Source organism: Phoenix dactylifera, chromosome 4, assembly GCF_051530095.1.
Source record: "Phoenix dactylifera cultivar Ajwa chromosome 4, Ajwa_hap1_PhDact_Kaust_v1.1, whole genome shotgun sequence".
In the NCBI taxonomy this organism is placed as follows: domain Eukaryota; kingdom Viridiplantae; phylum Streptophyta; class Magnoliopsida; order Arecales; family Arecaceae; genus Phoenix; species Phoenix dactylifera.
The window spans coordinates 30429402-30454732 of record NC_143193.1 but is presented as its reverse complement, the minus strand read 5'-3'; the positions used below and the strand labels follow the sequence as shown (position 1 = coordinate 30454732).

General features: G+C 38.0%; 1 pseudogene; it reads left to right on the top strand.

The window, feature by feature from the left end:
• On the top strand, window positions 1-4641 carry LOC149753779 (uncharacterized; annotated as a pseudogene).
• The last annotated feature ends 20690 nt before the right edge of the window (window positions 4642-25331 follow it).

The window sequence follows — 25331 nt, the reverse complement described above, 5'->3', positions numbered from 1 at the left end:
ATGTCTCAAGGCGGAAGTGAGGAAGCACCAATAGACACTAAACTGTTCATTCAAGCTATGCAACAACAATTCCAGCGGATGAATGCCCAACTTGAAGAAATCCGAGAACGTTTAGATCATAATGACCAACGAGTGAATCAAATACAGCAAGGCACTATGCCACGAGGGAGAAGGCAAACAGACGTTCCTCCATTCCTCTAGCTGATCATGATGATACTTATGAAGGTGAAAATGAAGAATTTGATGATGAAGCCTCCATAGCTTCCATACGAAGACAAAGAGATCATAGACCAAGACGACATCGCCAGCACATGCATCAAAATAGAGATGTTGTCGATCGCAACACCAGTTCGATTAAACTTTCTCCCCCACCTTTTCAAGGTAAAAATGATCCTGATGCTTACATTGAATGGGAAAGAAAAGTGGAACTTGTTTTCGATTGTCATAACTATTCGGAGGAAAAGAAAGTTAAGCTTGCAGCTATTTCTTTTACGGACTATGCAAGTCGAAAAAGAAATCGAGAGATTCCAATTGACAATTGGGATGGCATGAAAGCTGCCATGAGGAGAAGATTTGTTCCTTCACACTATTATAGAGACTTACATTTAAAGTTGCAAAGTCTTAAACAGGAAACAAAATCTATTGAAGAATACCATAAGGAGATGGAAATAACCATGATTCGTGCCAATGTTGAAGAAGATAGAGAGGCAACAATGGCTAGATTCATTTGCGGTCTCAACCGTGAGATTGCGAATGTTGTGGAACTACAACATTATGTGGAAATTGAAGATGTGGTCCACATGGCTATAAAAGTTGAGAGGCAACTTAAAAGTGGAGGAATATCATCATCCAAGCATGAAGCTGCTGGTTCATCTAATTGGAAGTCCAAATGGAGTCCTACTCCAAAACAAGAAGAAAAGCCTACTTTTAGGCCTAAAGAAGAGAAAACTATGGCCAAACAATTTGAAAAAGGTACTTCTTCCAACCAAACTCAAAGAAATCGTGATATTAAATGCTTCCGATGTCAAGGCTTTGGTCATACTTCTTCTCAATGCCCAAACAAGTGAACCATGATCATGGGGATATTGTTTCTGAAGAAGAAAATGATAAAGAGTCTATCTATGCCACAACTTGAAGATGCTAGTGATACAGAATAGGCTGTTGTTGGTCAAGCCTTAGTTGTTCTTAGAGCTATAGTCTACTTTTTTGGCTATGCATTCTATAGGGTATTGGCGTTGTGCGACACTAGTCCTGTCGTCCGCCTAATTAGTGGGGAGACATTGATGTACGCGGTCAGCCAGGGGTCAAAGATCACCTGAGATACCTTCCAAAGTGACCAACCGGGACCGTTTTGCGCTTTGCGGCTAACGAATGTGGGAATGAGTTCTATGTTCAAGCTCAAACAGACAATGATGAACAACAACGTGAGAATATCTTTTACACTCGCTGCCATGTCAAAGAAAGAGTTTGTGGTTTGATAATTGATGGTGGAAGTTGTGTGAATGTGGCGAGCAAGCTGATGGTGGACAAGCTACGGTTGAAGACTCAAAAGCAGCCTCATCCATATCGACTTCAATGGCTTAATGATCGTGGAGAATTAAAAGTCACAAAACAGGTTCTTCTATCTTTTTCCATTGGAAGATATTCTGATGAAGTCCTTTGTGATGTGGTTCCAATGCAAGCAAGTCACATATTGCTTGGAAGACCTTGGCAGTTCGATCGGCGTACCCTCCATGACAGTTACAAAAATAGGTACTGCTTTACAAAGAATGGCAGAAACATCACTTTGGCTCCTTTACCCCCTCATAAAGTTCTTGAAGAGCAAAATCAAATCAAGAAATCTATAGCAACCAGTGCAAAACAAAGTAAGGATGAAAATGAGAGTTCAAAAGAAATTGTGAGAAAAGAATCTGATAAGAAAAGTGAAAAAAAGAAAGAGGGGAAAAGAGTAAATTTCTATACAAAAGAAAGAGAGATTAAGCTCTTCTAGAGCTATGGTTTCACAAAAGCCAATGATGTTGATCTTGCACAAAGAAGCTTACCTCTCAACAACTAACCTTGACGATTCTTTGCCTAGTACTGCCATATCTCTTTTACAGGAATTTCAAGATGTCTTTCCGGAAGAGATGCCACTAGGATTGCCACCAATTAGAGGCATTGAACATCAAAATGACCTAGTTTTGGGTGCTGAAATTCCAAATAGACCAACTTATAGATGTAGTCCCAAAGAAGCAAAAGAATTACAAAGACAAGTTGAAGAGTTGATGAACAAAGGTCATGTTAGAGAGAGCATGAGCCTATGTGCTGTTCTAGTTTTGCTAGTTCCCGAGAAAGATGGAACTTGGAGAATGTGCATTTACTGCCGTACTATCAATAAAATAATGGTAAAGTATCGTTATCCTATTCCCCATCTTGATAACATGCTTGATGAACTCCATGGTTCCACTATTTGTTCTAAAATTGATTTGAAATCTAGATATCATCAAACATGGACTTTATGAGTGGTTAGTTATGCCCTTTGGATTAACTAATGCACCCAACACTTTTATGCGCTTAATGAATCATGTCTTGCGTAAGTTTATTGGAAACTTTGTGGTTGTCTACTTTGATGACATATTGAATTACAGCAAGAAATTGCATGAACACTTAGGGCATTTAAAGTTTTACTTGTGCTAAGAAGAGAGCAATTGTATGCTAACCTTAAGAAGTGTGCACTTTTGTTTGGGCAAAGTTGTGTTTCTTGGCCTTGTTGTAAGTGCTAGAGGTGTAGAAGTTGATGAAGAGAAGGTAAAGGCGATCAAAGACTGGCCTACACCAGCTACCATCACCGAAGTTAGGAGCTTCCATGGCTTGGCGGGATTCTACCGAAGGTTTGTTCCAAACATTAGCACCATAGCTGCTCCATTGATAGAAATCATCAAGGAAAGTGTTGAATTCAAATGGGGTGAAGCACAAGAGAAAGCATTCAATATTTTAAAAGAAAAGCTAAGTTCGGCCCCTACTTTTACCAGATTTCTCTAAAACTTTTGAAATCGAATGGGATGCTTCTGGTATTGGTATAGATGCTGTCCTAACATAAGACAAGGGACCCTTGGCTTACTTTAGTGGAAAATTGAGCGGAGCTGCCTTGAACTACTTCACCTATGACAAAGAACTCTATGCATTGGTGAGAGCGTTAGAGACATGGCAACACAACCTATGGTCAAAGGAGTTTGTTATTCACACCAATCATGAATCTTTGAAGCATTTGAAGAGCCAAGGTAAGCTTAATCGAAGGCATGCTCGTTGGGTTGAGTTTATCGAGATGTTCCTATATGTTGTCCAATACAAGCAAGATAAAAATAATGTTGTTGCTGATGCTTTATCAAGAAGGTATATTCTTCTTTCTACTCTTTCAGCAAAGTTTTTGGGGTTTGAACATATCAAGGAGTTGTACCCACAAGATTCTGAGGTTTCAATAGTTTTTGAAGCTTGTGAAACAAGACCTTCTGAAAAAGTTTACAAGCAAGATCGGTACTTATTTCGGGAAAATAAGTTTTGCATTCCGAAGTGTTCTTTGCGTGAGCCTCTTGTTAGGGAGTCCCATGGGGGAGGATTAATGGGACATTTTGGTATATTTAAAACTCTGGAAATTTTGAAAGAACATTTCTTTTGGCCTCACATGAAAAGAGACGTTGACAGAATTTGCAACAGATGTGTCACTTGTAAAAAGGCCAAATCAAGAGTGAAACCTCATGGATTATAAAAAGCTTTACCTATTCCTAGTCACCCTTAGACTGATGTTTCTATGGATTTTGTTTTGGGTTTACGTAGAACCAAAAAGGTAAAAGATTCAATTTTTGTTGTTGTGGACCGATTTTCTAAAATGGCACATTTGATCCCTTGTCATAAAACTGATGATGCCGTTCATATTGCTGAATTGTTCTTTAGGAAAGTTGTTCGTCTTCATGGTCTTCCTAAGACAATTGCTAGTGATAGGGATGTTAAGTTCCTTTGTCATCTTTGGTGAGTTTTGTGGGGTAAGTTGGGAACAACTTTGTTATTTTCTACTACTTGTCGCCCTGAAATAGATGGTCAAACAGAGCTTGTGAATTGGACTTTAGGTACTTTGTTGCATGCTATAATTAAAAAGAATTTGAAGACTTGGAAAGATTGCATTCCTTTTATTGAATTTGCTTATAATAGAACTGTGCATTCTTCTACTTCTTATTCACCATTTGAAGTTGTTTATGATTTTAACCCATAAACTCCGTTGGATTGACTTCCTTTACCTGTTAACATGATTACCAGTTTAGATGGGAAGAAGAAAGCTGAAAAGGTGAAGAAAATCCATGAAGAAGCACGCCAACATATCCTTAAACGAAATAAGCAAGCTGCTGCCCATGCCAGCAAGGAAGAAAGGAAGTCATTTTTCACCCAGGAGACTTAGTTTGGGTACATTTTCGCAAAGAGAGATTCCCTAGCCAACAAAAATCAAAGCTCAATCCACGTGGGAATGGTCCTTATGAAGTATTGGAAAAGATCAATGACAATGCTTACAAGATTGATCTTAAAGGTGAGTTTGATATTAGTTCTACCTTTCATGTTTTTGATCTTTTTCCGTTTTATGCAGATCTTGATTCGAGGACGAATCCTTTTTAAGAAGGGGGGATGATATGATCCAGCTCAAGGACTTTGATAAGGATAAAGAAGATGCTCAAGAAAATGTGGAGATTCCAATTGGGCCAATCACAAGAGCTCGGGCAAAGAAACTTCAAGAAGCTGTCCAAACTTTATTAACTCAAGCTCAAGGAGAAGGTTCTAGCCCACATGAAGATTTGGACTTGAAGATGGTTTATATGTGGCAAGTTCATTTTGACAATATGCAGCCCAATTAATTATTTAACATGGAAAAGAAGAATCTAAACCTTTCAAATTTGGACTGCTCTTTACGGTGCGTTTATCATAGGCTTTTGGAAGGCTAAAGGACATTTTGAGGCTTGCAAATGAAGGATGAACCTAGTCAAAATAGTTGGAAGTATTGCTGCAACTTCCCAAGGTTAATTAATTGCTGCTAAGACTTTAAGTAGTATTAATTCCTTTCATCTATACAAACTTTCATTTAATATTTGTCTAGCGGTTTCAATGCACCCAAGGCTTGTTTTGCCTATAAATACTTGGTGTTTTCACTTGTAATGAAGGAATTTCGAAACATAATCTTCTTGTGAGAATTTTCTCTCTATTGTTCTTGAGTAGAACTTATGGTAGTTTCAAGTACAACCTCTTGAACCTCCAACCCTTGATAATATTGGTTTCTGACTCTCTATAGTCATGGGGTCAATACTCCTAATCCTTTGATAATATAGGTTTCTTGCTCTTTATAGCAACGGGGTCTATATTCCTTTCCTTTTAACCTTTTTTTTGAACGATCTGGAAATTTATTTTCCAAACTATTGTTGTTGGGTCTCACGGCAGGTTCATTGAGGCTTGCATCATTTGGTATCGGATCCTAGGTTTCCAATCAGGTTACCTATGTTTATTTGCTTTTATATTCCATCATCTATATTTTTCCATCATGTGCTGTTCCAGTTTTGCTAGTTCCCAAGAAAGATGGAACTTGGAGGATGTGCATTGACTACCGTACAACAAAATAATGGTAAAGTATCGTTATCCTTTTCCCCGTCTTGATGACATGCTTGATGAACTCCATGGTTCCACTATCTTTTCTAAAATTGATTTGAAATCTGGATATCATCAAATTCAAATGAAAGAGGGAGATGAGTGGAAAACTGCTTTTAAAACAAAACGTGGACTTTATGAGTGGTTAGTTATGCCCTTTGGATTAACTAATGCACCCAACACTTTTATGCGCTTAATGAATCATGTCTTGCGTAAGTTCATTGGAAAATTTGTTGTTGTCTACTTTGATGACATATTGATTTACAGCAAGAACTTGCATGAACACTTAGGGCATTTAAAGAATGTTTTACTTGTGCTTAGAAAAAAGCAATTGTATGCTAACCTTAAGAAGTGTACATTTTGGTTGGACAAAGTTGTGTTTCTTGGCCTTCTTGTAGGTGTTAGAGGTGTAGAAGTTGATGAAGAGAAGGTAAAGGCGATCAAAGACTAGCCTACACCAACTACCATCACCGAATTTAGGAGCTTCCATGGTTTCGCGGGATTCTACCGAAGGTTTGTTCCAAACATTTGCACCATAGTTGCTCCATTGATAGAAATCATCAAAAAAAGTGTTGAATTCAAATGGGGTGAAGCACAAGAGAAAGCATTCAACACTTTGAAAGAAAAGCTAAGTTCGGCCCCTACTTTTACCAGATTTTCCTAAAACTTTTGAAATCGAATGTGATGCTTCTGGTATGGGTATAGGTGCTGTCCTAACACAAAACCAGAGACCCTTGGCTTACTTTAGTGGGAAATTGAGCGGAGCTGCCTTGAACTACTCCACCTATGACAAAGAACTCTATGCATTGGTGAGAGCGTTAGAGATATGGCAACACTACCTATGGTCAAAGGAGTTTGTTGTTCACACCGATCATGAATCTTTGAAGCATTTGAAGAGCCAAGGTAAGATTAATCGAAGGCATGCTCGTTGGGTTGAGTTTATTGAGATGTTCCCATATGTTGTTCAATACAAGCAAGGTAAAGATAATGTTGTTGCTGATGCTTTCTCAAGAAGGTGTATTCTTCTTTCAACTCTTTCAGCAAAGTTTTTGGGGTTTGAACATATCAAGGAGTTGTACCCACAAGATTCTGAGTTTTCAACAGTTTTTAAGCTTGTGAAACAAAACCTTTTGAAAAATTTTACAAGCAAGGTGGGTACTTTCGGGAAAATAAGCTTTGCATTCCGAAGTGTTCTTTACGTGAGCTTCTTATTAGGAAGTCTCATGGGGGAGGATTAATGGGACATTTTGATATATTTAAAACTCTAGAAATTTTGAAAGAACATTTCTTTTGGACTCACATGAAAAGAGATGTTGACAGAATTTGCAACAGATGTGTCACTTGTAAAAAGGCCAAATTAAGAATGAAACCTCATGGACTATACAAAGCTTTACCTATTCCTAGTCACCCTTGGACTGACGTTTCTATGGATTTTGTTTTGGTTTTACCTAGAAGCAGAAAGGGAAAAGATTCAATTTTTGTTGTTGTGGACCGATTTTCTAAAATGGCACATTTCATCCCTTGTCATAAAACTAATGATGCCGTTCATATTGCTGAATTGTTCTTTAGGGAAGTTGTTCGTCTTCATGGTCTTCCTAAGACAATTGTTAGTGATAGGGATGTTAAATTCCTTAGTCATCTTTGGCGAGTTTTGTGGGGTAAGTTGGGAACAACTTTGTTATTTTCTACTACTTGTTACCCGGTCAAACAGAGATTGTGAATCGGACTTTAGGTACTTTGTTGAGTGCTATAATTAAAAAGAATTTGAAGACTTGGAAAGATTGCATTCCTTTTATTGAATTTGCTTATAATAGAACTGTGCATTCTTCTACTTCTTATTCACCATTTGAAGTTGTTTATGGTTTTAACCCATTAGCTCCGTTGGATTTACTTTCTTTACCTGTTAACAAGATTACTAGTTTAGATGGGAAGAAGAAAGCTGAAAAGGTAAAGAAAATCTATGAAGAAGCACGCCAACATTTCCTTAAACGAAATGAGCAAGCTGCAGCCCATGCCAGTAAAGGAAGAAAGGAAGCCATTTTTCAATCAGGAGACTTGGTTTGGGTACATTTTCGCAAAGAGAGATTCCCTAGCCAACGAAAATCAAAGCTCAATCCACAAGGGAATGGTCCTTATGAAGTACCAGAAAAGATCAATGACAATGCTTGCAAGATTGATCTTAAAGGTGAGTTTGATATTAGTTCTACCTTTCATGTTTCTGATCTTTCTCCCTTTTATGCAGATCTTGATTCGAGGACGAATCCTTTTCAAGAAGGGGGGATGATATGATCCCGCTCAAGGACTTTGACAAGGACAAAGAAGATGCTCAAGATGATGTGGATATTCCAATGGGCCAATCACAAGAGCTCGGGCCAAGAAACTTTAAGAAGCTGTCCAGACTTTATTAACTCAAGCCCAAGGAGAAGGTTCTAGCCCACATGAAGATTTGGACTTGAAGATGGTTTATACGTGGCAAGTCCATTTCGACAATATCCAGCCCAATTAATTTTTTAACATGGAAAAGAAGAGTCTAAACCTTTCAAATTCGGACTCCTCTTTATGATGCGTTTATCATAGGCTTTTGGAAGGCTAAAGGACATTTTGAGGCTTGCAAATGAAGGATGAACCTAATCAAAATAGTTGGAAGTATTGCTGCAACTTTCCACGGTTAATTATTTGTTGCTAAGACTTTTAGTAGTATTAATTCCTTTCATCTTTACCAACTTTCATTTAATATTTGTCTAGTGGTTTCAATGCACCCAAGGCTTGTTTTGCCTATAAATACTTGGTATTTTCACTTGTAATGAAGGAATTTCGAAACATAATCTTCTTGTGAGAATTTTCTCTCTATTGTTCTTAAGTAGAACTTATGGTAGTTTCCAGTACAACCACTTGAACCTCCAACCCTTGATAATATTGGTTTCTGACTCTATATAGTCACAGGGTCAATATTCCTAATCCTTTGATAATATAGGTTTCTTGCTCTTTATAGTAACGGGGTCTATATTCCTTTCCTTTTAACCTTTTTTTTGGATGATCTAGGAATTGATTTTCCAAACTATTGTTGTTGGGTCTCACGGCAGGTTCGTTGAGCCTTGCATCATTTGGTATCAGAGCCTAGGTTTCCAATCAGGTTGCCTATCCTTTATTTGCTTTTATACTCTATCATTTATATTTTTCCATTATTTTGCATCGTTTGATATCTTTTCATCCATAACCATTTCATTTCAATTCTCTACCGTTTCTTTTTGTGCTTCATCTCTGTTGATATTGCTATTGGTTCTATCATTGAAAAGAAAACGGAAAAAGAGGAGACTGAAGTTGTAAAAAAAAAAGGAAAAAAAAAAAGAAAAAAGAAAGATGGAGATCAAAAGGAGTTAGAAGGTGAAATGTTTTAAAAGAAAAGAAGAAGGAGAAGTTTGTCTTTTATTATCATCTATTTCTCATATTTCATCTCTATATATCCATCATTCAACTTTTCATATCCATTTGCTTTCTTTCTATATTCTTTGCTTTTCTTTTCATATCCGTTTCTTCTCATCATTTTTGTTCCTAAACTCTTCACGCTTGTTGCTTCCATATTGACTCCACTCAAAAATCTGTATTTTTAAGTGTGTTGGTTTTTCATTTGCTTTGCTTTGAAATTTACCTTAGTTTTCTCAAGAATTTTGAAGAGAAAAACGAGTGGTAAAAGCCTAGAGTGTGTGAGATCATCAGAGTGAAAAAGCCAAATCATTGTGTGCAAACATGAGTGATTGAGTGAAATATATTTGAGTGAAACACGTGAGGGAGTGGTGAGGTTCTTTTCATTTTTTTTACAACATGTCTCAAGGGAAGTGAGGAAGCACCAATAGACACCAAACTGTTCATTCAAGCTATGCAACAACAATTCCAATGTATGAATGCCCAACTTAAAGAAATCCTAGAACGTTTAGATCATAATGACCAACGAGTGAATCAAATACAGCAAGGCACTATGCCACGAGGGAGAAGGCAAAACGAACGTTCCTCCATTCCTCCAGCTGATCATGATGATACTTATGAAGGTGAAAATGAAGAATTTGATGATGAAGCCTCCATAGCTTCCATACGAAGACAAAGAGATCATAGACCAAGACGACATCGCCAGCACATGCATCAAAATAGAGATGTTGTCGATCGCAACACCAGTTCAATTAAACTTTCTCTCCCACCTTTTTAGGGTAAAAATGATTCTGATGCTTACATTGAATGGGAAAGAAAAGTGGAACTTGTTTTCGATTGTCATAACTATTCGGAGGAAAAGAAAATTAAGCTTTCATCTATTTCTTTTACTGACTATGCAATTGTTTGGTGGGACCAATTGGTTCTAAGTCGAAAAGGAAATCGAGAGATTCCAATTGACAATTGGGATGGCATGAAAGCTACCATGAGGCGAAGGTTTGTTCCTTCACACTGTTATAGAGACTTACATTTGAAGTTGCAAAGTCTTAAACAGGGAACAAAATCTATTGAAATACCATAAGGGGATGGAAATAACCATGATTCATACCAATGTTGAAGAAGATAGAGAGGCAACAATGGCTAAATTCATTTGTGGTCTCAACCGTGAGATTACGAATGTTGTGAAACTACAACATTATGTGGAAATTGAAGATGTGGTCCACATGGCTATGAAAGTTGAGAGGCAACTTAAAAGAGGAGGAAGATCATCATCCAAGCATGAAACTGCTGGTTCATCTAATTGGAAGTCCAAATAGAGTCCTACTCCAAAACAAGAAGAAAAGCCTACTTCTAGGCCTAAAGAAGAGAAAACTATGGCCAAACAACCTGAAAAAGGTACTTATTCTAACCAAACTCAAAGAAATCGTGATATTAAATGCTTCCGATGTCAAGGCTTTGGTCGTATTTCTTCTCAATGCCCAAACAAGAGAACCATGATCTTGCTAGATAATGGGGATATTGTTTCTGAAGAAGAAAATGATAAAGAGTCTATGCCACAACTTGATGATGCTAGTGATACAGAACAGGCTGTTGTTGGTCAAGCCTTAGTTGTTCTTAGAGCTCTCCATGTTCAAGCTCAAACAGACAATGATGAACAACAACGTGAGAATATCTTTTACACTCGCTGCCATATCAAAGAAAAAGTATGTGGTTTGATAATTGATGGTGGAAGTTGTGTGAATGTGGCGAGCAAACAGATGGTGGACAAGCTAGGGTTGAAGACTCAAAAGCACCCTCATCCATATCGACTTCAATGGCTTAATGATAGTGGAGAATTAAAAGTCACAAAACAGGTATTTCTATCTTTTTCCATTGGAAGATATTCTGATGAAGTCTTTTGTGACGTGGTTCCAATGTAAGCAAGTCACATATTGCTTGGAAGACCTAGGCAATTCGATAGGCGTACCCTCCATGATGGTTACAAAAATAGGTACAGCTTTACAAATAATGGCAGAAACATCACTTTGGCTCCTTTACCCCTCATCAAGTTGTTGAAGAGCAAAATCAAATCAAGAAATCTGTAGCAACCAGTGCTAAATAAAGTAAGGATGAAAATGAGAGTTCAAAAGAAATTGTGAGAAAAGAATCTGATAAGAAAAGTGAAAAAATGAAAGAGGGGAAAAGTGTGAATTTCTATGCAAAAGAATGAGAGATTAAGAGAGCTATGGTTTCGCAAAAGCCAATGATGTTGATCTTGTACAAAGAAGCTTACCTCTCAACAACTAACCTTGACGATTCTTTGCATAGTACGGCCATATCTCTTTTGCAGAAATTTCAAAATGTTTTTCCAGAAGAGATGCCACTCGGATTGCCACCAATTAGAGGCATTGAACATCAAATTGATCTAGTTCCGGGGGCCGAAATTCCAAATATACCAGCTTATATCTGCAGTCCTGAAGAAGCAAAAGAATTGCAAAGACAAGTTGAAGAGTTGATGAACAATGGTCATGTTAGAGAGAGCATGAGCCCATGTGCTGTTCCAATTTTGCTAGTTCCCAAGAAAGATGGAACTTGGAGGATGTGCATTGACTGCCGTACTATCAACAAAAAAAATGGTAAAGTATCGTTATCCTATTCTCCGTCTTGATGACATGCTTGTTGAACTCCATGGTTCCACTATCTTTTCTAAAATTGATTTGAAATCTGGATATCATCAAATTCAAATGAAAGAGGGAGATGAGTGGAAAACTGCTTTTAAAACAAAACATGGACTTTATGAGTGGTTAGTTATGCCCTTTGGATTAACTAATGCACCCAACACTTTTATGCGCTTAATGAATCATGTCTTGCGTAAGTTTATTGGAAAATTTGTTGTTGTCTACTTTGATGACATATTGATTTACAGCAAGAACTTGCATGAACACTTAGGGCATTTAAAGAATGTTTTACTTGTGCTAAGAAAAGAGCAATTGTATGCTAACCTTAAGAAGTGTACATTTTGATTGGACAAAGTTGTGTTTCTTGGCCTTCTTGTAAGTGCTAGAGGTGTAGAAGTTGATGAAGAGAAGGTAAAGGCAATCAAAGACTTCACCGAAGTTAGGAGCTTCCATGGCTTAGCGGGATTCTACCGAAGGTTTGTTCCAAACATTAGCACCATAGCTGCTCCATTGACGGAAATCATCAAGAAAAGTGTTGAACTCAAATGGGGTGAAGCATAAGAGAAAGCATTTAACACTTTGAAAGAAAAGCTAAGTTCTGCCCCTACTTTACCAGATTTCTCTAAAACTTTTGAAATCGAATGTGATGCTTCTGGTATTGGTATAGGTGCTGTCCTAACACAAGACAAGAGACCCTTGGCTTACTTTAAGTGGGAAATTGAGCGGAGCTGCCTTGAACTACTCCACCTATGACAAAGAACTCTATGCATTGGTGAGAGCGTTAGAGACATGGCAACACTACCTATGGTCAAAGGAGTTTGTTATTCACACCGATCATAAATCTTTGAAACATTTGAAGATCCAAGGTAAGCTTAATCGAAGGCATGCTCGTTGGGTTGAGTTTTTTGAGATGTTCCCATATTTTGTCCAATACTAGTTTATTGAGATTTGGCATTTTGGTAGATTTAAAACTCTGGAAATTTTGAAAGAACATTTCTTTTGGCCTCACATGAAAAGTGATGTTGACAGAATTTGCAACAGATGTGTCACTTGTAAATAGGCCAAATCAAGAGTGAAACCTCATGGACTATACAAAGCTTTACCTATTCCTAGTTACCCTTGGACTGATGTTTTTATAGATTTTGTTTTGGGTTTACCTAGAACTAGAAAGGGAAAAGATTCAATTTTTGTTGTTGTGGACCGATTTTCTAAAATGGCACATTTTATTGCATGTCATAAAACTAATGATGCCGTTCATGTTGCTGAATTGTTCTTTAGGGAAGTTGTTCATCTTCATGGTCTTCCTAAGACAATTGTTAGTGATAGGGATGTTAAGTTCCTTAATCATCTTCGGCGAGCTTTGTGGGGTAAGTTGGGAACAACTTTGTTATTTTCCCCTACTCGTCACCCTGAAACAAGTGGTCAAACAGAGGTTGTGAATCGGACTTTAGGTACTTTGTTGCATGCCATAATTAAAAAGAATTTGAAGACTTGGAAAGATTGCATTCCTTTTATTGAATTTGCTTATAATAGAACAGTGCATTCTTCTGCTTCTTATTCACCATTTGAAGTTGTTTATGGTTTTAACCCATTAACTCCGTTGGATTTACTTCCTTTACCTGTTAACAAGATTACCAGTTCAGATGGGAAGAATAAAGCTGAAAAGGTGAAGAAAATCCATGAAGAAGCATGCCAACATATCCTTAAACGAAATGAGCAAGTTGCTGCGCATGCCAGTAAAGGAAGAAAGGAAGTCATTTTTCAACCAGGAGACTTGGTTTGGGTACATTTTTGCAAAGAGAGATTTCCTAGCCAACGAAAATCAAAGCTCAATCCACGTGGGAATGGTCCTTTTGAAGTACTGGAAAAGATCAATGACAATGCTTACAAGATTGATCTTAAAGGTGAGTTTGATATTAGTTCTACCTTTCATGTTTCTGATCTTTCTCCCTTTTATGCAGATCTTGATTCGAGGACGAATCCTTTTCAAGAAGGGGGGATGATATGATCCAGCTCAAGGACTTTGACAAGGACAAAGAAGATGCTCAAGATGATGTGGAGATTCCAATTGGGCCAAACACAAGAGCTCGGGCCAAGAAACTTCAAGAAGCTGTCCAAACTTTATTAACTCAAGCCCAAGGAGAAGGTTCTAGCCCACATGAAGATTTGGACTTGAAGATGGTTAATATGTGGCAAGTCCATTTCAACAGTAACCAGCCCAATTAATTATTTAACATGGAAAAGAAGAGTCTAAACCTTTCAAATTTGGACTCCTCTTTATGGTGCGTTTATCATAGGCTTTTGAAAGGCAAAAGAACATTTTGAGGCTTGCAAATGAATGATGAACCTAGTCAAAATAGTTGGAAGTATTGCTGCAACATTTCAAGGTTAATTAATTGCTGCTAAGATTTTAAGTAGTATTAAATCCTTTCATCCTTACCAACTTTCATTTAATATTTGTCTAGTGGTTTCAATGCACCCAAGGCTTGTTCTGCCTATAAATACTTGGTGTTTTCACTTGTAATGAAGGAATTTCGAAACATTATCTTCTTGTGAGAATTTTCCCTCTATTGTTCTTGAGTAGAACTTATGGTAGTTTCAAGTACAACCGCTTGAACCTCCAACCCTTGATAATATTGGTTTTTGACTCTATATAGTCACGGGGGCAATATTCCTAATCCTTTGATAATATAGGTTTCTTGCTCTTTATAGCAGCGGGGTCTATATTCCTTTCCTTTTAACCTTTTTTTTGGATGATCTGGGAATTGATTTTCCAAACTATTGTTGTTGGGTCTCAGGTCAGGTTCGTTGAGCCTTGCATCATTTGGTATCAGAGCCAAGGTTTCCAATCAGGTTACCTATCCTTTATTTGCTTTTATATTCTATCATTTATATTTTTCCATCATTTTGCATCGTTTGATATCTTTTCATCTATAACCATTTCATTTCTATTCTCTGCCATTTTTTTTTGTGCTTCATCTTTGTTGATATTGCTATTGGTTCTATTATTGAAAAGAAAACACAAAAAGAGGAGACTGAAGTTAGAAAAAAAAACAAAAAAAAAATGAAGAAAAAAAGAAGAAAGAAAGAAGGAGATCAAAAGGTGTTAGAAGGTCAAATGTTTTGAAAGAAAAGAAGAAGAAGAAGTTTGTCTTTTATTATCATCTATTTCTCATATTTCATCTCTATATATCCATCATTCAACTTTTCATATCCATTTGCTTTCTTTCCATATTTTTTGCTTTTCTTTTCATATCCATTTCTTTTCATCATTTATGTTCCTAAACTCTTCACACTTATTGCTTCCATATTGACTCCACTCAAAAATCTGTATTTTTAAGTGTGTTGGTTTTTCATTTGCTTTGCTTAGAAATTTATCTTAGTTTTCTCAAGAACTTTTAAGGGAAATCGAGTGGTAAAAGGCAAGAGTGTGTGAGATCATCAGAGGGAAAAAGCCAAATCATTGTGTGCAAACACGAGTGATTGAGTGAAATATATTTGAGTGAAACACGTGAGGGAGTGGTGAGGTTCTTTTCATTTTTTTTACAACATATCTCAAAGCGGAAGTGAGGAAGCACCAATAGATACCAAACTGTTCATTCAAGCTATGCAACAACAATTCCAGCGGATGAAAGTCCAACTTGAAGAAATCCGAGAACGTTTAGATCATAATGACCAACGAGTGAATCAAATACAGCAAGGCACTATGCCACGAGGGAGAAGGCAAAACAGACGTTCCACCATTTCTCCAGCTGATCATGATGATACTTATGAAGGTGAAAATGCAGAATTTGATGATGAAGCCTCCATAGCTTCCATAAGAAGATAAAGAGATCATAGACCAAGACAACATCGCCAGCACATGCATCAAAATAGAGATGTTGTCGGTCACAACACCAGTTCGATTAAACTTTCTCTCCCACCTTTTCAAGGTAAAAATGAATGATCCTGATGCTTACATTGAATAGGAAAGAAAAGTGGAACTTGTTTTCGATTGTCATAACTATTCGGAGGAAAAGAAATTTAAGCTTGCAGCTGTTTCTTTTACTGACTATGCAATTGTTTGGTGGGACCAATTGGTTCTAAGTCGAAAAAAAAACCGAAAGATTCCAATTGACTATTGGGATGACATGAAACCTGCCACGAGGAGAAGGCTTGTTCCTTCACACTATTATAGAGACTTACATTTGAAGTTGCAAAGTCTTAAACAGGGAACAAACACTATTGAAGAATACCATAAGGAGATGGAAATAACCATGATTCGTGCCAATGTTGAAGAAGATAGAGAGGCAACAATAGCTAGATTCATTTGTGGTCTCAACCATGAGATTGCGAATGTTGCGGAACTACAACATTATGTGGAAATTGAAGATGTGGTCCACATGGTTATGAAAGTTGAGAGGCAACTTGAAAGAGGAGGAAGATCATCATCCAAGCATGAAGCTGCTGGTTCATCTAATTGGAAGTCCAAATGGAGTCCTACTCCAAAACAAGAAGAAAAGCCTACTTCTAGGCCTAAAGAAGAGAAAACTATGGCCAAACTGATGCAGGACGGATGTAGGGATAGGAATGCAGAGAGAAAGAGAAGAGGAAGAGGGGAAGAAGAAGGGAAAGAAGAGAGGAGGAGGAGGAAGAAGAAGACTAATTTTCATGCATTAATTCATTCCAAAAAAATTAAGCAAATGCTTGCCCTATATATGTAGGGCCACCAAATAACAAATAAGTCCCTATGAAGAAAACAATTTGAAAGAAGCCCTCAAAAGACAATATGCAAACTAATCCCACCCACATAAAATAAATAATAAAAATGACATCAATCAATCCAGCCACAACGAAAGTGGCTGGACCGTCTTCCTGCGACAACCATGATCCTGCAAAATAATTAGTCCAGTACTCGTGTCCGCACCAACTCCCCCCGGGTAAGAAGAAGTCGACCCCGACGAATGACTCGGTAGTACTCCAAAAGATCTGGGTCAATGCGCTGTAACTCCGCACGTGTAATCCATGTAGTATCAGACTCCGGGCGTCCTCGCCAACGAACCAGAAAACGCTGAACACCCCCATCACTGGTAGAAACAGTCTGCTCATCTAAAATGGCATCAATATGTTCTTTTTGTGCTGGTGGTAAAGCTAGAGTGGTCGGGGATGGGATGGAATCAAGAATAGGAGTATCATCAAGCTCAAGTGATGGCAGAGCGAAAGGATCAGTAGGAATAGAAAGGGGGCCCTTGTAAGCAACCAAATCCTCAATATTAAAAGTGGAGCTAATACCAAAATCAGAGGGAAGATCAAGAACGTAAGCATTAGTACCCACTCGTTGCAATACCCGGAAGGGCCCAGCACTACGAGCCTGCAGTTTCTTGACGGTTCCAGATGGAAACCGCTCAGGCCGAATACGTATCATAACATAATCCCCAGTTTGAAATGATTTATCTCGCTTATGAGAATCAGCTTGTAGCTTATATTGAGCATTACTCATATGAATGCGCTTGCTAATTTCCTGATGCAGATTATGAATGTGCTGTGCAAATGCATGTGCAGACTCAGAAATGCGAATATGGGGGGACATAGGTAGGAGATCTACAGGTTTGCGAGCTTTATAACCATGGACCACTTCGAATGGACTCATCCCGATAGATCTATTGACTGACGAATTATATGCAAATTGGGTGACAGGCAGAATAGAATCCCAGTTACGATTGTGATCCCCGACTAGACTACGCAGAAGGTTACCTAGACTTCGGTTGACGACTTCGGTTTGGCCATCGGTTTGAGGATGATAAGCCGTAGAAAATTTAAGTTTGGTGCCAACCAGATGCCACAAGGTTTTCCAAAAATAGCTCATAAAACGGACATCCCTATCGGAGACAATGGTTTTTGGTAAACCGTATAACTTAACAATCTCATCAAAAAATATCTTGGCTACTCGAGAGGCATCAGAAGTTTTGGAACAAGGAAGGAAGTGGGCCATTTTAGAAAAACGATCCACAACCACAAAAATAGAGTCATGTTTCCGAAATGTGCGAGGAAGGCCGAGTACGAAGTCGATACTAAGGTCAAGCCAAGGGCGATCTGGGACAGGTAACGGAGTGTATAGGCCAGTATTTTGTTTTTTGTGCTTAGCTAGTTGACACGTGCGACACTGTCCCACAATTTTAGCAACATTCCGTTTCAAACTTGGCCAAAAAAATTGACGTTCAACTTCTTCTATGGTCTTATCACGGCCAAAATGTCCAGCGAGACCACCGACATGTACTTCCCATATCAAGAAATCGCGCACGGAAGTGCGCGGAATGCAGAGCTTGGAAGCTTTGAACAAGTACCCGTCTTGTAGATAAACACCATCAATCAAAGGTCCTTGTCCATCAGCAAGGGCATTATAGAGTTGGCCAAAATCTGGGCAAGACAAGTAATCGAGCTTAAGTCTATCAAAACCGGTGATGGAAACAGACATGGCGGACAACAGAGTTACTCGACGACTTAACGCATCAGCAGCTTTGTTCGCAGCACCTGACATATGCTTGAGGACAAAAGTGTAATCCTGGAGGAACTGAACCCACTTGGCATGTCGATGATTAAGTTTTTTCTGGGAATTAAGAAAACGAAGTGCTTCGTGGTCAGAATAGAGAACAAATTCATTAGAAAGGAGATAATGTCGCCAATACCGTAGGGCCTGGACTATGGCATAAAATTCTTTGTCATAGGTGGAATATCTTTGTCTAGCCTCATTCAGCTTTTCACTAAAATAGGCTATAGGATGACGTTCTTGACTAAGCACACCACCTATTCCTAAGCCAGATGCATCACATTCCACCTCAAAAACTTTGTTAAAATCAGGGAGTCGCATAACTGGCGCTTCCGTCATTTTTTTCTTAATGTCATTAAACAATCAGTGATAGGTGACATAAGTGTACTGAAGCCCTTAATGAAACGACGGTAAAATGTGGCCAGGGGATAATGTTCATCCTGAATCCGTCATAAGGATGATTTCAAGTATACTACACTTTCTCTCCCGGGGATAATGTACTTGGATGGGTTGAGGCCGAGAGCGGGAGGGTGAGGAAGTCCGATTGAAGTACCCGTTGGTAAGTCCGCATGGAGGCGGCAGTGAGGGGAAGAGAGGACGATGAAGCCTAAGTCCCCGCAGTGATCCTCCCCTGTATGGTACATCGCCTGGTGATCGAGGACCGTAGGGTTGGTCATCCATAAGATGGCAGGATTGAAGAGTTGTATTTTTCAATGCTAGAATAAAAAATTATCATGTTATGCTTCTAAGTTCCATGGAGTTAAATTATCATATTCTGAGCATGCATTTATATCATATATCTGTATAGTTAAGATTCAGTACTCAAATATAGACTAGAAGATAGCTCCCATATCATACTGCTTTTGTTCAGAATCATACACTATTTGGTGATCAGTTAGCATATACATATCTGTTGATAAGGTTAATAGAAGGAAAGCTATATCTTCACTGTGCATGGTCAACTTAGCACTCGCCAAAGAGCCAGCTCTGCCTGCACCTATGGAGATTGTCTCCGCATGCCCTGCGTTCCGCCATATGGAAAAATATTCCATAGTTTTGGAGGAAGACTCCAAAGGCGTAATCTCCACCCATAATAATAGTATTATGGACCAACTCTTTTTGTTCTTCAATTTCAGAACAATGAGTCTAATAGACCGAGAAAAGAATCTCCAAACTGGAAGTTCTTTAAGACAAATCCTACATAAGGATTATATGTCTGAGAAAAATGCACTCCTCCGAAAATGGTATAGAAACCATTTCAATAGTACTGAGAACGAAAAAATTAAATCTCAGTATTTTCAAGACTTAAAAACCACAGGAGAAATAATAGGTTTCTTTCTTTGGTTTAAAAAATGTCATAAAAATATTAATGACTTTAAAAGTCTTGAAGAATTTCTAATGAAAAAAAAGCTTGTGAAAAATTTCACAACTGACCATGACAAATTAGTTATGGCACATAAGATGATAAGAGCCATTAAGTCTCAACAAGTCTTAGAAAATTCTAGGACTAACCCTGATAAATTAAGTAGGGAAAAAACAACGTCTGTTAGGAAAGACAGTGCACCGAAACCTATAGTTAAATCTATAGAGTCCACTGCTTTACCTCAGCAGGATGTTTATTCCTCTCTCATTAAAGAAAAGGAAAAAGAGATAGAACAACTTAAGGTTGAAATAGGTCAACTTAAGGTTGCTTCTGGTCTTCAGAACTCAATAAGTTCTGAGAAAGATCCCCTAGATAATGAATCTAGGTCTTTACCAGATCTAATAGATCTGTCAGACTTACCTGACTGGAATACTAGTAAACTAGATCAAGCTCAAGAAAAGATTAATAATTTGAGACAGTTTACTATTATACCCAGGTCGGATGAAGATCCTTTTCAAATTAAGAAAGGAAATATAGGCCAACAATCTGAACCTATAAAAAAGACGGAAAATAGTCTGCCTAAACCTGAGTCAGTTAAAGTCTACTCAGAAGAAGCTAAGACTCTACTAGAGTTTTACTTAAGGGTTAATAATAAACCTAAACGTCCGCAGAAAGGAGTAAATCAACTCCGTGAATGGACATTTTATCCTCAATCAGGATGGAGACTGGACAGACAGCCTTCCCTATCAGTCCATTATTGGAAGTCCAAAATTAGGGACGATCCAGTAGAAGATTCTTCTTCAAATGAAGAAGAAGAAGAATATAGATATTATCCTTCTTCACATAGAGAAGAAGACGAAAGATATTCTTCTTCTGATGAAGAAGAAAGTGATGTAGATTATAGCTCTACATCAGATGGTTCATATGGTTAAAATATGTTAACCAGCAACCAGAGAACCATAGTCTCGGTAAATCACCTGAGGCATGAAATTAAAGGATTAAAAACAGAAATAAATCTGTTAAAGTCTCAAAAAGAAGACAAAATAATTAAAGAAAATCCAGACACCACATCTTATATCTTAAATCAAATAAGATATAATAGATGGACTACGATAATTAATATTGTAGTAAAAGACGAATTAGTCTTACAGAATATTACTGCGCTAATTGATAGCGGTGCAGATTTAAACTGTATTCAAGAAGGAATAATTCCTACAACCTTCTTTGAGAAAACAATGCAGAATTTAACTGCAGCAGATGGATTTAAGCTAGAAATCAATTATAAGATACCACAAGCTTATGTCTGCAATACTGAAGTCTGCATACAGACTTCATTTATTCTAGTCAAAAATTTGACTCAAACAGTCATTTTAGGAATACCCTTCCTAAATGAATTAATGCCTATAATCAAGATAGATAATAATGGTATCTATTCAGATAGGCATGGGAAAAGAGTTTATTTCTCTTTTATAGAACAACCTCAAAATAAGGTTGGTCAGGTTAGAAATTTATTAGCCCAAAAGGAAAAACAATTAATTTTCCTTCAAAAAGAAGCAACAATGTTGCAACTAGAAAAAAGACTACAGGATCCTTATATTAAAATAAAAATTAAGGACCTTCGAGACCAGCTCACAGATCATATCTGTAGTGAATTACCACACCAATTCTGGTCCAGAAAGAAACATATTGTTTCTTTACCTTATGAAGAGTCCTTTAATGAAAAGGACATACCTACCAAAGCTAGGCCTACACAAATGAATAGGAATTTCCTTGATTTGTGTAAAGTAGAAATTCAAACACTCCTGAATAGAGGGTTGATTCGGAAATCCCAATCCCCATGGAGTTGTACAGCATTCTACGTTAATAAAAACGCAGAAAAGGAACGAAGAAAACCAAGATTGGTTATTAATTATAAACCTTTAAACAGGGTTTTAAAATGGATAAGATATCCATTACCCAACAAAAAGAATCTCTTAGATAGATTAGGAGAATCACTAATCTTTTCTAAGTTCGACCTGAAATCAGGTTATTGGCAGATTCAAATAGAGGAGTCTGATCGATATAAGACTGCATTCACCACACCATTCGGACACTACGAATGGAATGTAATGCCATTTGGCCTTAAGAATGCACCCTCTGAATTTCAGAGTATTATGAATGAAATCTTTAATCCATTTGATTTCATCATAGTCTATATAGACGATATACTTGTGTTTTCTAAATCAGTAGAACAACACTTCAAGGATTTAAAAACCTTTGAAATGGTAGCCATAAAAAATGGCTTAGCAGTATCTGCTACAAAAATGGACTTGTTCCAAACCCAAGTAAGATTTTTGGGTCATTATATAAGCTTCGGAAAAATAATTCCCATAGAAAGAAGCATTGAATTTGCATCCAAATTCCCGGATGAAATATTGGACACTAAACAACTCCAAAGATTTTTGGGAAGTTTAAATTATGTGTCTAATTATTATAAGGATCTAGCACAAGACACTGCTATCCTTTATGAAAGGTTAAATAAAAACCCTGCTCCATGGAATGAAATTCATACCAGGAAAGTTAGACTAATTAAGTCTAAGGTAAAGAATCTACCTTGTTTAACTTTACCAAATCCTAATTGGTTTAAGATTGTCGAAACTGATGCGTCTGACATTGGTTATGGAGGAATCTTCAAATAAAAGGATCCAAATGATGGTAAAGAAATTTTAGTAAGGTATGTTTCTGCTAAGTGGAATCCTACTCAGAGACAGTACCCAACAATCAAAAAAGAAATGTGTGCAATTGTAAAAACCATTTCTAAATTTCAAGATGATCTCTTAAACAAACAATTTTTGTTAAGAGTTGATTGCACGGGAGTAAAACAAATTATTGAACAAGATGTGAAAAATCTTGTATCAAAGCAAATATTTGCATCATGGCAAGCACAATTGAGTGTTTTTGATTTTCAAATTGAATTTCTTAAATCTGAAGAAAATTCTCTTCCTGATTTTCTCACCAGAGAATTTCTACAAGGATGATAAAACAAGAATACTTGTATAAAGGAAAACAAATCGAATTTCCTTTAAGTTGTAAAACTTAATGAAAACATGGAATTATCACAACCAAACTTTGAATTCCAAAGTCTACAAGAAATTCTTGATGCAGGGATAGCCAACAATGCTAGCTCCAGCCAACCACAGCAACAAGCTCTGGTAAGTAAGCAGGGACAATATCCCGAGGTAAGTCATTTACCTGATTATGCATCAATAATAGATGCTATAGAGTATTATAAATATTATAATACTGGATTTGAAAATAGTCCTCCCTAACCTGTTTATCATGCAGGTACAAGATCAGGACAGAAAATTTTATCTGCTTGATAAATCAGGGGACGCAGTGCTAATAGCACTTCCCATTTGTTATAACAGGGGACGCAGTGCTGATGCACTTCCCGAAATACTGGGAATTATCCCCAAGGGACGCAGTGAGGAAGCACTTCTCATAATATGAGACGCAGTGCTGATGCACTTCCCGAAATATTGGGAATAATCCCCAAGGGACGCAGTGAGGAAGCACTTCCCACATTCGGCATTCTATTTGGAAGAATAGCCTTGATAGCAAATTGCTATATTGCAATTAATAAGTTGCAACCAACTTTGTTCTTAGCCAGGAACAAAGGGAGTATTATTACTCGTTCTCAGAGAAGCATTCTGGGAGGTTATTGAACCAATATCATAATGAAGGCCATCTGAATGATAGAAGGTTCATAGAGTTAAAAATAAATTAACTCCTTGGCAACAGATTGGTAATAGCCAATTCTGGTTAAAAGAAGCTAATAAGCTCTATAGCTATAAAAGACGCTAATAAGCGCTATAGCTATTTTTCATCAAGTCTTGCAAATGAAGGAATTGCTTCTGATCAAGACAAGTCCAGAGAAGATGCTCTGTACAAAGCTGGATCGAATCAGACCAGCAGTGCTCGCCCGTGAAGCCAGCGCGAGGAAGGACGTCCTCCATCCAACAGGAGGAATCGCCTTTGCAGAGTGGCTCAGCCCGAGGCCACTTTACATCATATCGGTGCTTTCCTTCACACAGAAGGAATCTCTCCACCCGAAGAAAGATGCTTTCTTGGGCCAGAAGAAATTACTCTTGGCAGGATAGATGCTTTCTTGGCAGCGAAGGAACTACTTTCGGCAGAAAGCAACACAGACTAATGTCACGTCACTCTGACGGATGGCATCTCCACCAGCAGAGGACAAGAAAAGGACGTACGAAGGAATCAACTTTCGGCGGACCAAAGACACTGTGCAATAAAGCACTTTTGTAAAAGCAGTACTGTTTACTGCTTGCTTTTTACTGTTGAGTCCTTTCGGTCTTTCTTTTCCTTTTCTTTATGTCGTGTCATTCTTTATTGTTTTGTCTGTCGTCCATGTGAGGAGACAGTCTGACCCCGGACTCCAAAATGAATTGGAATCCATTGTAACCCGAGGTCTATTTAAGGCAACGACTACTCGCATTTGGGTAGGAGGAACCTTAGACAGCCCCTTGAAGTAATAAGAAAATCTCTTTTGCTTCCGTCTCGGTTCTTTGCTTCTTGTCTCTCTCCTTCCTTTCCCCCGCTTCCGCTCCGAGGGACTCGCGCCCCCTCAAGTTGGTATCAGGTTTAAGCTTATTCTTCAACCTACAGAACTTACAATGAGTCCTAATATTTTCTGAGTTATTAGATTTTATTAACTCAGTTCCAGACATAAGATTTCCTTGTTCTGGTTCTAGGTGTTCAACCATTTGATCCACCTCAGATCTATTATCTGTTATAGGTTCAACAATTTCTTGACCTATTAATTCACAGATATTACTAGGAATATCTATCCTAAATGCAGGATGATGATCTTCCCCATATATTAAAGGGTGATCTCGTGCATATATCTTTTTTATTAAAAAAGAAGTAAGCTCTAATTTAGCTTTTAGTCAGAATATGATAATTTAACTCCATGGAACTTAGAAGCATAGCATGATAATTTTTTATTCTAGCATTGAAAAATACAACTCTTCAATCCTGCCATCTTATGGATGACCAACCCTACGGTCCTCGATCACCAGGCGATGTACCATACAGGGGAGGATCACTGCGGGGACTTAGGCTTCATCGTCCTCTCTTCCCCTCACTGCCGCCTCCATGCGGACTTACCAACGGGTACTTCAATCGGACTTCCTCACCCTCCCGCTCTCGGCCTCAACCCATCGAAGTACATTTTCCCCGGGAGAGAAAGTGTAGTATACTTGAAATCATCCTTATGACGGATTCAGGATGAAGATGTGTTCATACCGTTCAATGATAGATAAACTATTACCATGATGCCTTCGGACACAGAATATTAAACTACCATATAAGATCATGCTTGGACATCATAACAGATAGTAGAGATTCATAAGCTCAAAACGAGATAGACCATAGCCACCAGATCATGCTTTTAGCAGAATCCTATACTATTTCAGCAGCATAATAAGGCTACATAGAAAGAACCATATACCTTCGAGTGCCTTAGCACTCCCAAGCCAGACGCCTCTTAGCCTCTCATTAGGCTAAGCCCTGTTCCTGCCGGCCTACCGGCGTGCGGTAGTCTCCTCCCTGAACCAAGAACTAACTTGGCTCTGATACCAACTTGAGGGGGCGCGAGTCCCTCGGAGCGGAAGCGGGGGAAAGGAAGGAGAGAGGCAAGAAGCAA